Source organism: Charadrius vociferus, unplaced genomic scaffold (genome assembly GCF_000708025.1).
Source record: "Charadrius vociferus isolate BGI_N301 unplaced genomic scaffold, ASM70802v2 scaffold141, whole genome shotgun sequence".
In the NCBI taxonomy this organism is placed as follows: domain Eukaryota; kingdom Metazoa; phylum Chordata; class Aves; order Charadriiformes; family Charadriidae; genus Charadrius; species Charadrius vociferus.
Genome location: NW_009647743.1, coordinates 935031 through 951347, shown reverse-complemented (window position 1 = coordinate 951347; position 16317 = coordinate 935031).

Genomic DNA, 16317 nt, shown 5'->3' with positions numbered 1-16317 from the left:
CGTGCAAGGCTCAGAAGTTTAGATAATACCCTAGGTAAAAAAGGGATATGCTAACAGAGGAACTGTACATCTATGAGCAGTTTCTCCAAACAAACCCAACAGGATGTAAAATAGCCATATCTTTTTTGAAGGATTTTTGGTGATCCTAAACATCATGAAACCTATGATTCAGTGAAGCTTGTATTACCTCTGAAAACACGAGAGGTGTAAGTTATAAGATGGTATGGTCAAGAACTGGCAGAGTAAACACCCTCACAGGACTGGGTTATCAAGACTAGCTGTAGTAGGTTAGCTTGCAAAAATAGGTGATTTGCCTGTTCAGCCGGCAGGCATAATGGGCAGGAGTTCAAATGCAAACTCATGGCTGCAGGTGCAAAAAAATGGGCAAACTCTTTTTTTTTTTTTTTTTCAGATGTGAAAACTGTAGTCTTTACATGACATCAGAGATTCAAGTAAACGTTACCTGCTTAGAGATGACAGAGAGAGCCGCGCAAACTACTTATCCCAGAGGAAACATTTCACTCGCCCAGATTCTTTTACCAGCCCCAGAGAAGAAAAGGACCAAATCTGTACTTCAACCAAAGGTGAAACTGTAGTGTAATTAGGGCCAACCATTAATCTACCTTGCATGAGCAGCAATATATAGGAAGATATGATACATGAGCTCCGGATCAGGCTGTCACTGGAGAGATGTTGGTCAGCCTGTCAGGTCAGCCTGGTGTCCTTCGTTGCCGGTGTACAGATGGAGGTTTCACTTGGCCGTGCCGAGTGACGGCACTGTAGGCATATGCAGAAAGTTTTCTAAGAGATTGGGAGGCCTTGGTGAAAAAAGTTATATTTTTTTTTCCACCCCTTATGAAAACATAAGGGTTGATAAGGTATCATTTTAACTGCAATAATAGCTTTGACAGAGGGTATTTCTTATGTCGGTTGGACTGGACTCTTTCTAGCTCTTCACTGATTTCTGGGTGATATAAATCACTGTGCACCCCTTAACTGTCCTGTCTTCTTTATGTTTTAATATCTTTCTCTAACCTACGGTCTTCAATGAGGCTCTTTTAAAAATATTTCTTCAGACGAATAGTGGTGTGGCTGCTTTGAATCTACAGTGCTTCCAAACGACATGCAGATGGTTCTCAGGGTGATTAACGTCCACGCTGCCTCTGTAGCTCAAGTACCAGGCAGCAGCATCTGCTGAGAACGTAAGAAAGCTCCAAAGGTTGGTGGTGGCCTTCTGCCAGGGCAGTTTGCCTTGTAATGAGTATGCAAAAATGAACGAAACCAACCTCCTCTCTTCACAGTTATCATTAAATACATATTTAATAGCGGTGTCTTTCTTTACTATTGTCTTTACTATCTCTCTGAAAATGTGTAGCTGAAAGCCCGTGTCCCTGCTTGAGTGCAAAGCTTCACATTTAATCTATTTCAGCAACAACCAAAGGAAATTACCTTTTGAAGATTCTGTGGAACAAGAAGTCTTTCCCAGCCAGTTACCTTTATGTCTTCTATAGTCCTGGAGTGTCTGTCACCCCACCTGCCAAGCCCCCAGTAGCCAGCAAACAGCACAATTTAAGCATAGCTTTTCTATAACAAGAATTATTCAAGATAACATAATCTCACCTAATGCGTTGCATAAAATCACTAAGAAAACTCAGCAAAAGTGAGAGAGAGGCTGAATTAATCCACACAGAAATGTGTATTTACATCACACAGGGCTTTTGTTTTGGACCATAGACACTAAACAAGATGTGGACAGGTGAACTGAAAGAGAATTAACAAGAAATTATTTCTATTGCGCAGAATTCATATTTTTGTCTTGCTAACAAATTCAGAACTGAAATCCTCATATTATATGCAATAAAAAGTGGTGTATTTATGATGCTAGCCATGCTCTTCTCCAGTCTTTCTGCCAGTATCTTCTCTGAGTCTATTGCCGTTCCTTAGTTCTTAAAGACAATGTGAAAGGGGAAGAAAAATATTTATGTATTAAATTTATGGATTATGCTTAAAATTATTATCTATTCCAAATAGCTTTATCATAGCCTTCTTTGAAAATGGTCAGCACTGAGAGTTTTTAGGGACAATGATTGCAAACTTAAGCAATGAAGGAAACATAATGCCTGAAAAACAATTGTGGAAAGGGTAGAAGTCACTGTGACTTAGATTGACAAGTGAAATTTGTAGGCAGCAGATGTTTTGTGTAAAAGACGACCCAGTTTAAAATGCACAAATCCTCCTTTTCCCTGGAAAGAATTGAGCTAGCCCACTGAATATTTTCTGTTATTTAAATAAATGTCAGATGCACTATATTCAAGAAAAAAGATCTGTCTGCAGCCAGCAGAAATTTCCTTTCCACCCTGAAAAGATGGATATACTTGATTATGGATGGGTATGGCTGATTAAGGTAGTTATACAGTCAAAAGCAGTTCAAACTATCAATATTTTCAGTTCTTTAATGAAATCTGAAATTTGAAGTACTATATAAAGTTGTTTGGAATGGGAATATCTTTACATCAGTTTTAACAGCTGATGTTTAAGATAAGGTTATTAAAATGACATGTAAGTGATAATTAATCATAACAGACCAACACAACACATTGGAATTTCTTGTGCTGTCTTGGACGCTAAATATGTTATTTGCTGCTCTTTTTATTAATAGAATCAGAAACAAAAATAGAACGTTACACTGACTATTTAATGTTTTTGAACACAGGCCAAGAAAGTTTAAAATTACCCTAAAGAAAACAAGGCTTAGCACAAATAAAATAATTAAGCATGCTCATTTCTGATTTAGGGCCCATAATTAAGCTTATTTATAGCTGACTTAAGGCTTGTAGTTAAGCATACTCATAAGTGGCTTTTGTGCCAGTGGAAATTGGATCAGACTCTTAGAAAGCATTAATGGCCCTGTCACACCAGGGTGCTTAAGGGCTGGTTCCTAATTAAAAATTGCCTGGTTTTTAAGAGAGGCTGAGCTCTTTTCAGCCCTGCTAACCTGCTTGGGGTGGTGAGAACGCCCTCCGTGCAGGGTGGAGGGTTGGTGGGTTGGGATGGAGCCCACCGCAGGGCAGCCAGGGTGCGAGACATCCGGATGTGTCTCCGCATCCCCCTCCTGGCCCAGCTCAGGGCTTTCTCACGCCCCTTCAGCCAAAACCTGGGAAGCTGGAGTAAGGCACAAATTCAGGCATGAGTCTGACCCTAAAAAAAAAACCAAAAAAACCCCAACATTAAGACCAAAATTTTCCAAAGAGATTGGCCGAGAGAGCTAAATAGATAGCCTAGCTCCTCAAAAGATTGAAACACCCAACATTCAGGTCTTTAGCTGAATACCCAAACTGCTGTAAATGGGCACTTACGCTATTTCAGGATCAGCTTTACCAACTGCCATCTCATTTTCCCTAAGATCATTTTTGCCGTCAAATGTCTGGCACTTGGATGCCCTTCGCTACAACGGCAGTGAGTGTACCGTAAGAATACTTTACAAAACAAGTTCTCCATTGTATTTCCAGCCATAACTACTGTATTCTCAGTCCTTCTACTTTGCCACCATGTGATGCTTCATAATCCGTGGGGGGGGGGTTAAGTAATTTTTACAGCTATTTTAATGAATATAGGCAAAAAGCACTATAACTGTCACCACTTCTGTCCTATACATAGAATAATAGTTATTTGTCTAGTAAAAAAGCACTGCCATATTTTAAAGAACCCTCCTGAGCATATTTTTGCCAAATATTTATTTCTGAAAAATGTAAATGTGTCATCCACGCTGTTTCGTCTTGTAACTTTACAGCCTGTTTCAATTTGTATATATCCCCACTGATCACTCCTACTACATCTGCTTTAGTGAACTAAAATAATAAAAAATATTATCCAAACTATTCATCTGGTCTCCTTTTCTTTCCTCCTTCCCTCTTCAGAAGGATTGTTACCTGTAACCAGTAAATTCAAATGTACATTTTACGGCTTATTGCTGTGAGCACAGGGATGCTGTTGACAACACTCCAAGGTGTTTAACATGTGTCTTGGAATTAAGATTACAATCGCTGAGGGAGCGTACAAGGAGAATGGATTTACAAAATGTTAGAGGCCTAATTAAATGGAGGGGTATTGTGAAACTTCATCAAAGTATTAGATGGTGTTCCTGGATATTTGACGGAGTGTCTTTTATATCTCATCTTCCATGAAATGCCAAATCCCACTCTCCATGCCCAAGCACAGAATCTTCAAATACGATATTCTCTGGGGTGAGAAATAAATGTAAACTCTGCCGCGCACAAGTTAAGAGGGAGGATCCTCCAGGATTGCACCGGGAAGGGCTTTTCAGCACCGCATACCAAACTTGCCCTCCCCTTTTTATCCCCCGGAGAAATGAGAAATCCCGCTCCTTTTCTCCCTCCGCCCTTTTCCAGGGGGGATGCTTCTTTGAAATTTCCGTACGAATTGTGGAACAAAAAAAAAAAAGTGTCAAGAAAGCCTTATCTTAGGGGGAAGGAAGTTTGTATTGACTTTGAAAAGGGAGAATAGCGTAGTGCAGAGGAGTAAACAGCAGACTTGAGAAAACTGCAAATGCTCTCTCCCCTAATGCATACACAGATACAAAGCAATCAAACAAAAATGAGATTGTGCAGCTAATAAAATCAAGCAGGCCGGGCTAGCTAGAGCCGTTTACAGATGGCCGTTGAGAGTTCCCCATCACTTCTGAATGGCTACTGGCAAATATGTACCAACACTTGATCTCTCTTGGGAAGCTATTTAATTTATCTCCAAATATCTGTCTAACTCCCGGGTGGCTGTTTATCTTGTATCAGTATGTTTCTCTTATCGCTAAAGGATTCCGCTCTTGTTTGACTAGGTTTTTTTCCTATGTTTCCTCTTTCTTTGCAGATTGTTGATCTCTGGTTTTCTCACTCTAGGGGAGCATGTGCATGATTTGTTTGTCATAATAAATAATGGACACATTTTATTGCGTGTTACTAATGCTTCTGTGTAGGAGAACAGAAGGAAAAATCTTATAAAACTGTAAATGCAATGAATGTGCATAAATACTAGTGACGCCTGGCATATAGAATTCTATTTGCCTTTTTTTATTTTATGCTTTTATATTTACATTTTTCTATCTCTTTAAATATAAGTAAATATAGATATGTATACATATATAATTCAGTTTATAAAGTAGACATTGGGTGGTCTGAACTTTTTCTGTGCAGAGACAAAAAGTTTCTGATCACTTCAGAAAATCACGGAAGGGCTAAAATTTCCCCCTTTTAATGTCAGACCCCAGTCATTAGATATACTCTATCATTACTCTGGCCCTGACTCTTAACCTGAAAAAAAAAAAAAAAAATCTTATTTCCTCTCTTTGTAAGTGCACTGCCTTCCCTCTGCTTTCTTCCTTTTAAATTCTATTTTCAGTGATAGCTTGAACTTGCCTGATCTGTCTCTATTAAGTAGTCTTACAGGATCAAACCCTTTTCTCACTTTTGGCAGCACTTTGCTCTTCACCTATGGTTTCCTTGAGGTAGTTGTATAGATTATACTGTAACCTTGTGAGTTATTGGCTGTTCTCTTTCTGCCGAGGTCCTGTGACACAAACAGACTGGACAGCAGTATGTGGGGACATCTTCATATTGGTCAGATCGGAGTACAGCAAAATTTATGACAGAAACAAGGCTGATATCTTCACAAACAAAAGCAAAGATAGCAGAGCCTGTCCCATGGGGTTTAGTAGGATGCTGTAAAATACCGGAGTCAGCAATGATGTGATTCTGCACTAGGAACAAGAGAATCCCTCGGAAAACATGCCATGCACTGTCTTTGGATGCTTTAGTCTCTCACTCCCCAATTGCTTTGCCGGTTAAAAACCTCTTCTGATGTATGACATATGTACGCACAGGAATTTTATCTCCGTTTGCCCTTGTTTCAGCACCGCCCTTGTCTTTAATGTTAATGTTTGATGTTCTCTTCCTGATGCACAGAGACAAATCAGTCATCTCCTTTTCGTTCCACATTTTAGACTGCCTTAGTCTAGTCTTCGAGCGTGCCTTAGCGAGACGTGCCCTACAGTCCCCTAATCATTCTTATGTGTCTGCACCGATTCCAGTCCGAATACATCTTTTGTTGTAATGGCTCTGCACAGAGTTCCACTGAACTCTTACCAGCTTTCTGCACAATAGACATAAGATTTCCTAGGTTTACCTGAAAACAGCCTGATGGCTGCATTTTAAGCTTTCACTGCCTTTTCACAGGCACCGCATTGATGAATTATATACATAATGAGATCAAAACAAGCACCAATTTATTTTATTCATTCATCCCAGCCCACTATCTCCAGGCTCATTGCAGAAATCAGCATTATTTTATTCTCTCAGTGTGAGGCCTTGCATTTTGTACTATTTCTGTCCTATTCTATTCTACTGTTCTGTACCTTTCACCCCTTTTTTATTTCAGCTTGAAGGGGATGCTTATGCCCTTTCTGTGCAGCCTATCCTCTGTTTGTAATACCTCTCTGCTTCATTCTGTCTACAGATTTTGTTAGGACATATCTATATTTTGCAGGAAAAATCTGACTTCTCTCTTACCCCTGTGATTCCAGCAGGGTCTTTCCAGATTATTTCATCACATATTTTGACTCATCTCTGAATAGAAAGTCATTACCAGTCAATGGCATATCTGGTAGAAAATGGTTGTTCTACTCTCAGAGAACATTGCATTCAAGAGCTGCATTAATGACGCTCCACAGGTAGGGATGGCATAATGAGAAGGAGGGACAATGACAACTGAGCTCTTCCATTTCACGTTTTATTGAGAACTTCCTTAGGACTGAGTCATACGGTAGGTGTTTTCTTCTTCCAGCATCTACCTTCCAAGCCATTGGTAACGTGAGCTTGTACCAATATAACAGCTGGGTTTGGCTGGTTTTCAAACATCTCTGAAAGGGACAGCTCTCCATGATGTGCATACAGCCATTCCTCCACATGTCCTTAGCACTTAAACCAGCAGCTATGGTTCATTTGTGTGTGGGGAGAATTAAGATCTGGTTCAGTCTTTTCCTTCTGTCAATGGAGAGTTCTGGCTGGGATATTGCCTCTCCAGGACTTGCATTTCTCTGAGATCCTGCTTGTGTTTCTCCAGATGTTTGTGAAGACATGGGGGAGTTGGACTAGATGATCTCTAGAGGTCCCTTCCAACTCTGAAGATTCTGTGATCAGTGGCAGAGAGTGGAACAAAGAAGTTTTTTTGGATCCACTCTTTAGATTGGATCCCAACCCTTTTGTGATCTTGGGCAGATGGAAAGAAAATAATTTTCCTTCAAATGCACTTCAGTGAATGTGAAGAAGTGGGAAAAAATAAACGGTTATTTTTAATCTTCACTTTTTGTGCACTCACAGAGATTAGAGGTATATTTTAATTGCTTGTTCCAAGCCCAAATTCTTTAGGGCTTCAAGAATGGTGGGCTGGACAGAGGCCTTGAGTGGTTGGTTGTGGATGTTTTCATGCCTGATACCCAAAGAATGGGTTTAAAGTACTCTTTTAAAGTAGAACAGTATGTCCAAGTTCTGTTCTTCTGCTTTCTTTAGACAAGGATTATATTCAGTGAAAGATCCCTTGGGCAGGCGCTGGCACCTGCTTCCTCGTGACATAAAACACAAAAAGCTAAGCCCATTAATACATTTTCATTTACTTGGAACCTCTCTCACCAAGGCCTCCTTCTGGCTGTAAGCACAATGTGTAATGGGCTACGTTGCCTTTAAAGAAAATTAACCTCTTGTACCTGAGATACTCTATTTATGTTTCTGTCTTTTGCAGATTTTTTGCAAAACAAATATAAATAAGAAAATACTCTTAAGACTAAACCCAGATATTGGTGCAAAAGCAGTACCAAAAGCCAAACAAACGTACACCAGAGATGCTGCTGCTTAACAAGGCATGACAGCTAATAAGAATTATAACAATTAAGCAACAGATATGCTATGAAAGTAGCAGGGATCTGACAGGTTTTCACAAATTAAAAGATGGTTCACCCTTAAATGTTTTTCAATGCCTAGTTCAGAGATTCCTGTTTTCTGGTGCACTAAATTAAGCCCCGAGCTAATTCTCAGGCATTAGAACTTTTCCACTCCCTCCTATCGGCTCTTCTTCACTGGTTAGAGACAAGGGGTGAATTACAATGTCGCTGGGCGCCACACACCATAGCAGCCAGATCACGGCCACAGACTTTTACATTTGTTAAACCCTTGCATATCCAGCCGCGGGATTGAAAATGCATCTTCAGGCATGAGTTGTTCTTTGCTCAAAATCCAACACATTACAGTTTCTTAGCAGTGGTTTGTTTTCCTGCTCTGACAGCGCGAGCTCTATTAATAATCTGTGTTCATACAGCCACTGGCAAACCAGGAAAGTAAGTGATGTGGTGGCACAGTAGAAACAAGAGCTTTTAATCACACCAACAGTGTTGTCTGGAGGGAAAAAGAGAAAGCCAGTGCTAGATGTGCAGAGGAAGTAGAGAGAGACCGGAGCAAGCCCGTGGAGAGTTTTATAATCAAGAAGTTCATTTTGCACTGGGTTCTGAAATTAATGAGGAGCCAGTGGAGTTGTCTGACAATGGGGGTGATATGAGTTAGTGTCCAGGGATCATAGAAGTTATTCTGGGCCCAGACATATTGAATTGTTCATTGTTTTCTCCCACTAAACAGTCTTATAATTCAAGTACTTAATCATAAAGAATAATCAAGTCCTCTCTCTGACTTCAGCTTTTCTGCCTTTTTCAGCGGGCTCATTATGCCTCAGATAATCAGACTCATCTCATCCCTCAGACACACATACCTGATGGTTCCCCTCTCCCCCTGTGCCCACCTTCTCCTTTGTATGATACTTCTCTTTTCTCCTTCATATTCCATAGCCGTTTCTTGCTGAATTCTTGTGCAGGTTTGTTACAGTGATGGCCTGGCTTACAGAAACAAAAGCAGGAAGACCACAGACAAAGGCAACAAAAATGCTCCGAGGGCTGGAGCACCTCTCCTATGAAGACAGGCTGAGAGAGTTGGGATTGTTCAGCCTGGAGAAGAGAAGGCTCCGGGGAGACCTTAGAGCCCCTTCCAGTGCCTAAAGGGGCTCCAGGAGAGCTGGGGAGGGACTCTTGATCAGGGAGGGGAGGGATGGGATGAGGGGGAATGGTTTTAAACTGAGAGTGGGGAGATTTAGATGAGATATTAGGAAGAAATTCTTTGCTGTGCGGGTGGTGAGCCCCTGGGGCAGGTTGCCCCGAGAAGCTGTGGCTGCCCCATCCCTGGAGGTGTTCAAGGCCAGGTTGGACGGGGCTTGGAGCAACCTGGGCTGGTGGGAGGTGTCCCTGCCCAGGACAGGGGGGTTGGACTAGATGGTCTCTAAAGGTCCCTTCCAACCTAACCCCTTCTGCAATTCTATGACCATAATCTTAATTCCCTCACCCATATGCTATTACTTTCTCACACTCTTTGATTTTCATTCCTTTTGCGCTTCATGGTATGCTGTTTCTTTTGTGACTTGTGAGCTAGAGATGACCATGTGAAGCACAAATATCAGGTTGTTACAGACTTTTCTAATCACACTTTTGTTTATGACCTTGTGTCTTTTGCGCATACTATTTCCCAGCCACAACCCTGGCCAGGGCAGTCCTATTGACTTCACCAAAATTCTGCCTCATGCAATCAAAGCAGATTTCCTCGCAGGATAATAACTGAGAGTTTTGATCTCCTTCACTTACTCTGAGTTTTAACATTAAAAAATGGAGTGCGTATTAAGTACAGAATTGTAGTTATCAGCTGGGAATGCTGCCTGATTGCAAGACTCTGCTCTGTAAAAGCATTTAACACTGACTGTGGCAAAGTGAGATGTGAGTGGGTAATAGCCACGATGAAGAACAACTAAAAATACCTTGGAACAAGCAACTTTAGATTTTACTTTTCTGACTCTAATTATTCTTCACTGAAAACAATCAAATGCAAGATGTTAAGACATTCAGATAATTGTTTCCTTTTCTTAAAGATGAAAGAAAAATGAGATAATCAAACACTTCAGAAGACGTAGCAACATACAAGTCAAACGGATTTATCAATAGAAGCAGAAGTGCACCTCTTCGGAGTGAATAAAAAAAGTATTCTGGCCCCACTGGGCTTTAACAATGATAAATCTTTGGCACAAGGAAGGGCTTTTTTAAATTAAATTTTCTTTGCAACCTAAGGCTTTTTGATTTATACTATCTAGCCCCAAGCAAGGGTCTTAATTATTTTTGATTTATTTCCTTCATTCCTCAGAAAGGTCTTTCAGTTTTTCTTTATTATTATTATTTCAGGTTTTCTTCTTCTTCTGTGGGCATATATATATTTTCTAGCTCTTATGTTCACTGCTAAGTTTTCATGTTTTCTTTCCTTCTGTGGTGAAATACTCTGGTGAAAATCTTCAGGTCTTACTCAAACAAAACTCAGCTTGCTTTCACAAATGTAATGCAAAATTTAAGTCTTTTCCTTTTCATTTCAAGTTGTTAAGCTTTTCCCTATAATTTCTGCTACGTTGCTATAAATGAGGTATGCTATCCCTTCTTTTAACGTAAACAATTTGCTGTGATCAATATGGCCTCTTTTTCCTTTCCGTTGATATTTTTAGGTAAAATATGCTATACGAGCTTAGCAACATTTGCCTTTAGAGACAAAATGGATTTTTATCAACTGTTTCCTCTTCTTTATGAGAAATAATTCTGTTTTCCTTTTAGTATGGCTGTAAATGGAAAGCAATGCCTCTCTCCTACCTTGGCACACTTTCAGGAACATGGAAGGAAAACGTCCATGCCCAGCCCTGCTCGGTAATTAAATCAATCTCCACAACTGCAAAACCCTCGGTCAGAGCAAGGAACTGTACCTGTCTCTATTCAGATTCAGTAGGCTGTGGCTGTTGCTATAGAATAGGGAAAAGCGGCTATTTTCGAGGAGGTTTGTCCACGCTTTCCCAGCCCTGCATGTTATTTTTTGTTACGGCACCAGTGCCGCCACCTCATGCCAAAGGCTGCTGCAGGCAGAAGGGGTTATACTGCAGCAGGGAAAAACTTGCCCACAAACCCTGTGGTTCCTTCAGATTTTTATATGGGAACGAGATGACCCAGATAGTCATGAAAGAAAACAATCTGTTTGTGCCTGTCATTAGGCAACAGATTGAAACCAATTCTGTTAAGCTCTGAATTGGTTAGAAGCTTGATTAGGGACTCCGTATCTAGAAATGGAGCTGCAGATTAAAAAAAAAAGAAAGTAATTGCAATTGTTTTGTGGAGTTACAATTGTTTTGCAGAGAGCTGGGTCCCTCACCACACTGGTTTACTTTTCCATAACACGATTGATTTTGGCTCCCCACTGCACCCCCCATGCTAACGGCAGGTCGAGTTCAAATACTCAACAAATACTCAGCAGTTTCTTTCCATCCAAACCCCCAGAACCACCAGTTTGCCTACAAGAGAGCGTGAGACAGTCAGGCTTGAGATGACTGGGACTTGGCATGTATAAAGTCTGCAGGCCAAAACCAACCACAGAATTCAACTTAGCGGTAACAATAGGAACATACACATCTAATGATTTTTATTTCTGTATTTTCTAATGAAAACCAATTTCACTGTACCTATAGAAACCTGTGGTCATAGCCAGTTAATTACTTTGTACATATCAAACACTGGAACCTTAATTTTCTTTCCATGGAAAGTTCGATGATAACATTTTTTGATTGTAATAAATACAAAATAGGAAATATTGGCATGGCTACATGCCATTATGGGATCAAGAGAAGCTTTTTCTTTGATGCAACTGAATACTTGGTTTCTACATTAACATTTTACATACTCTAAAATGTGTTTTTTATGTAAAAAAAAATATATATAATATTCCAGATTTATAGAAATATTTATAGAAAATATTCCAAAATATAGAAAAGCGTGCCAGAAAACAAAGTGTAAGTCCTTTGATTAGGAAGTAATAAATTTCAGTACTGTGAAATAAGTACTACTAATAATTTTTTTTTTTTTCAGAATTTTTTTTAAGAGTCTAAATCTAAATTATCTAAATCTATGTGATATATTCCAGACGACTTTTAACAGTCATTGCAGGGTTAAGGATTAGGAGAAGAATTTTTGAAGTGAAAGCCTGGTAAAGCAGTGATACCTATTTTGATTCCCATTGCATATCAAAGATCTCTGTTAAAGCCTGAGTCACAAGGGCAAAACATCCATTGCCTGTGCTCCAAACAGGTATAATCAAGAAGAAGGGTTATGCAGAAGATTAGCCCAGCCCCAGACCTAACATGGGAAAGGTCAGCTCCCAGTTACTTGTCTTCAAAAGACATCAGAGGTAATATTTTGCAGCACTGTAAGTGCCTAAAAAAAAAGCAAAGCAACGAAAGAAGGAAAATTAAATGCAGGAGAGCAACATTTTGTTGTGTTTTCACAATGACTGAAAAATAGATTGACAATTTCAGACCCAAGGCCTGAAATTAACTTCAAGCCTTGTGAAATTGTGTTTAAGCATGTTTTGATGAATGTTGGTCAAGACTAAAGGTCATAGGCATATATGCTGTAATACTGCTGCAATACTCGTGACAAGTCAAGGCAGCAAAAGTAGAACTCTAACACACCTGAGACTCAATATAGAAATTTAACCATTGTTCTAACCTGATTTATAGCAAGACAGAGTATTAGAAGTTTGATTTTTGGCACGTTTTTTTTCCCCTCAAAAAAATGTTTCGGGAAGTGGGCTTTGTACTAGGTGAGTTACAGGGAGACAGGTATGTTCTGATACAAAGCAAGGGAAAGCCAGAGAGGAGTACATGATCTCCTGTGTAGGAGATGTAGGTCATGGATTCCAGCCATCCGTGTCCCCAGTCCTCGTGCTCCAGTGTCCGTTCTGACACCTGTAACTAGGGAGGACAACTCACCAGGTCCTTCTCCTCACTGATGCAGATGAATCAAAGATCCCTTGCACTGTCCATGTGCATTTCTGGGGTAAATGGAGACAAAGTCAAAGGCTATGAAAGTGTAGATATTCTAAAAGCCAAGGGGAAGCCTGTGTGGTTGCTCCTTTTTGTGAAGATAGGGTTAATTCAGAAGCACCTTTTCCAGATGTATAGATTTTTATTCACTCTGATAAATTAAACTGTAGTGATCCAAGGCGGAAGAGGAGAAATGTATTGCCAGGATGACCTTTTTTACTTTCTCTTCAGCCTTTTCCATATTTTTAATGGAGCCCTTTAGTCCTTCCTCTACGCGGAAACTCAAACTTGGAGCTCAACGTTTCTCACAGAAGAACCCTCAACGCCTGGAGAAGACAGTGTGTCCAGGCTGAGGGTTGCAATATCTCTGCACGTAAAAAAAAGAGCATGAGGCACTGAAGTAAAAGCTCCAGAGTTTTGCAGGGAAAGACTTTTCTTTTACATAAGCAAAAGGGATTACGTTAATGTGTCACAGACCTACAGCCATTCTAAATTTCCCACTGGTCTAGCTCCAGTGCAAAGCTGGCTTAGTCCACTCTTAAGATTGAGTGACACAAAGGGTATATGGAATGCTGTTATTTGTCAAAAACAGACATAAAAATGGAAAATAATAAATCAGAGAAGAGGGGTTTGAGTGGTCTAAATACTGTTGTCCCCGTTTCATTTCAGAACACCGCATGTAAACTCCACATCCAGAACTGTTTTGTAACAGGCAGTAAACAGCATAGTAAAAATGCTTTAATAATAGAGAAATAGGAAGAGAAGTATACTTGAAGTAAACCTTATATCCTTGCAGATGACAGAACTGAACTTTTGTGCAGCATCGGGTGGAACCCATGGACAGCCACGGCGCGCTGTGCATGTCCCATCTGTGGGGAGGTTCACCCTCCCCCTATACTCCCTATCGCTCTTTATATCTAGTGTAACAAACAAAACTATATATCTTGGCTGGAGAGGCAGAAGTTTTATCTCTTTCTTAGTGCCCACCAGAGCATATCCATCTACACACATCTAGAAACTGTACCCAGGAACAATACGTATCCAGGGTATTCCAGCACGTTCCCTTACATTGTTATAGATATGTTAGGGATTATACTGTGGTCACTCGTGCTGACATATGGGCTTTTCAAGCCCTAAGTACAGGGCCTAGTAGAGGCGATATGGCTTGTTCAAGATCACTAAATCCTTGAATACCACCTCTTTTGCAAGGGGCCCGGTACAGAGGATCTGATCCACAAAACAGAAGAATTCGTAGGCAAATAAAATACAGCTGATGGGCCCGTAAGCTTATGTTAAGACATCTGGATATTGATCAAGCTGGCATGGAAAGAGCTGGACAGAAGTCAGGCAAATACCAGGGTAATCAAAAGGTGGGTGTTTAGAGGATTCTGCTCTGAGCTCACCCTCAGGTTATGCTGCCAAACATACATATTTCATCCCATGTGGAATGATTTAACTTAATGCCTTACTCTGATACTTTACTTAAGGCTAGTGGCTACAGAAGAACTAGCTACAGGGGAGTAAGCTCACGTTTTATAAGTAAATACATATGCAGAACCTCTTCTATATTTCAGCCTTTGCGCTACAACCAAAGACACCATCTTATTGAACTTATAGAGCTGTGTTTAGTTATCTTTGGCCTCATCGCATTACAACTCGAAATTCCAAGTCTTGCCTTGATATAACTAGGAGTTGGAATATGTCCCGAAATTTCCCCTCAAACCAAGACTGCAGTATTTGTTCCTGAGGATGTTGTGAAAAATCTTGAACTTGGCAACATTGGTGAGATTATTCTTTCTTACATCAGAAGAACTAAATGGACCCAGAAAGGTCAAAAGTATTATCACAACTTCTTCATCTAATCACAACCTTTTTATCTAATAAGAACCAGTTAAACATGGTTCAAGGTTCTGATTTGAGGCTTCTCACTGCTTGCTCCCGTGAAAGGTAGAAAGAAAAATCCTAAACCTGAGAAATGTAAAGCATAGCATGAAAAGAAGGAAAAAAAATAAATAAGGAAATTGAAGGATTATGCAAAACAAATGTAATCAAAGCCTGTTGGTCGTAGAGGGGTTACTTGATAAAGTTCTAGCTTTGCTAAGCAAGCCATATGAGCAGGAAAGATGTTCATTTTAGCCCTGAAACAGCCTCTGAGCACAGCAGTTACTTTCCTAATTTTGACAAACTAGATAGCCAGAAAGAGGAGCACAAGCAGGATGATAAATTGTGAGAAAAATGTACCTTTTGGTTGATGTTCTCAGAATTTTAGATGGCTTATCAGTCACAGGTGGATACTTAGACCTGGCAAACTCTCTCTCACAGCTCTTCCTCCAGAACCTGGTGCTATTCTTTTGTCTAGTGTTTTTTTTTGGCTGGTCTGGTTGGTCCTTCTTCAACTAGTCATTCTCAGGTATTGCAGATGTCAATGGTCTACCTGCTCACACGTGGTAATAATTTTGAAGACAGGGGTGAAAAATGCAGAACAAGGAACATAATGCAGAGGGGAGTCACAGACAAGGGGATAAAGTGAGAGAGGGTCATGCTTATTTGGTAGTAAAGATGAAAAGCACCCTGGGTCTCTCTGCATCCCAGTCACCAAAGATCACTAATACAGGGCAGGGCAGCCTCGGCAAAAAAGTAAAACCAAACTGACTTTCTGCATGATATTGTCCAGGAAATATTTCACTCGTTTTGCCCTCTTGTGTATCACAAAAGGCTAGATGGGTAGAACGGGCCATTTTCTCATTATTTGCTCGCTAAGTTAACTTAATTTTTAAAACAGCACTTCTGGTCTATTCAAATCATAATCATGTGTCTTGCCACTCTTTACTGTGCCTGAGAGTAACTCAGTCTACATAGCAACAGTAAGTCACATGATTTGCATCAAATTATCTTCTACTTTTGGCATTTCTGACAATATGAATTTTTTTTTTACAGGCTACTGTAACATTTATAAAAGTTTCACCTGCTTCCTACAGGCAGGTTCAACACCAGTAACTTTTAAAGCCTGATTAAAAGGACAGGCGGGAGAGGTGGGCCCAAGCCAACCTCATGCAGTTCAACAAGGCCAAGTGCAAGGTCCTACATCTGGATCGGGACAATCCCAAGCACAAATACAGGCTGGGCAGGGAATAGCTGGAGAGCAGCCCTGAGGAGAAGGACCTGATTGACCAGAAGCTCAGCATGAGTCAACAATGTGCAATCGCAGCCCAGAAGGCCAACCGCATCCCGGGCTGCATCAAAAGAAGTGGCCAGCAGGTCAAGGGAGGTGATCCTGCCCCTCTACTCCACTCTCATGAGACCCCACCTGGAGTACCG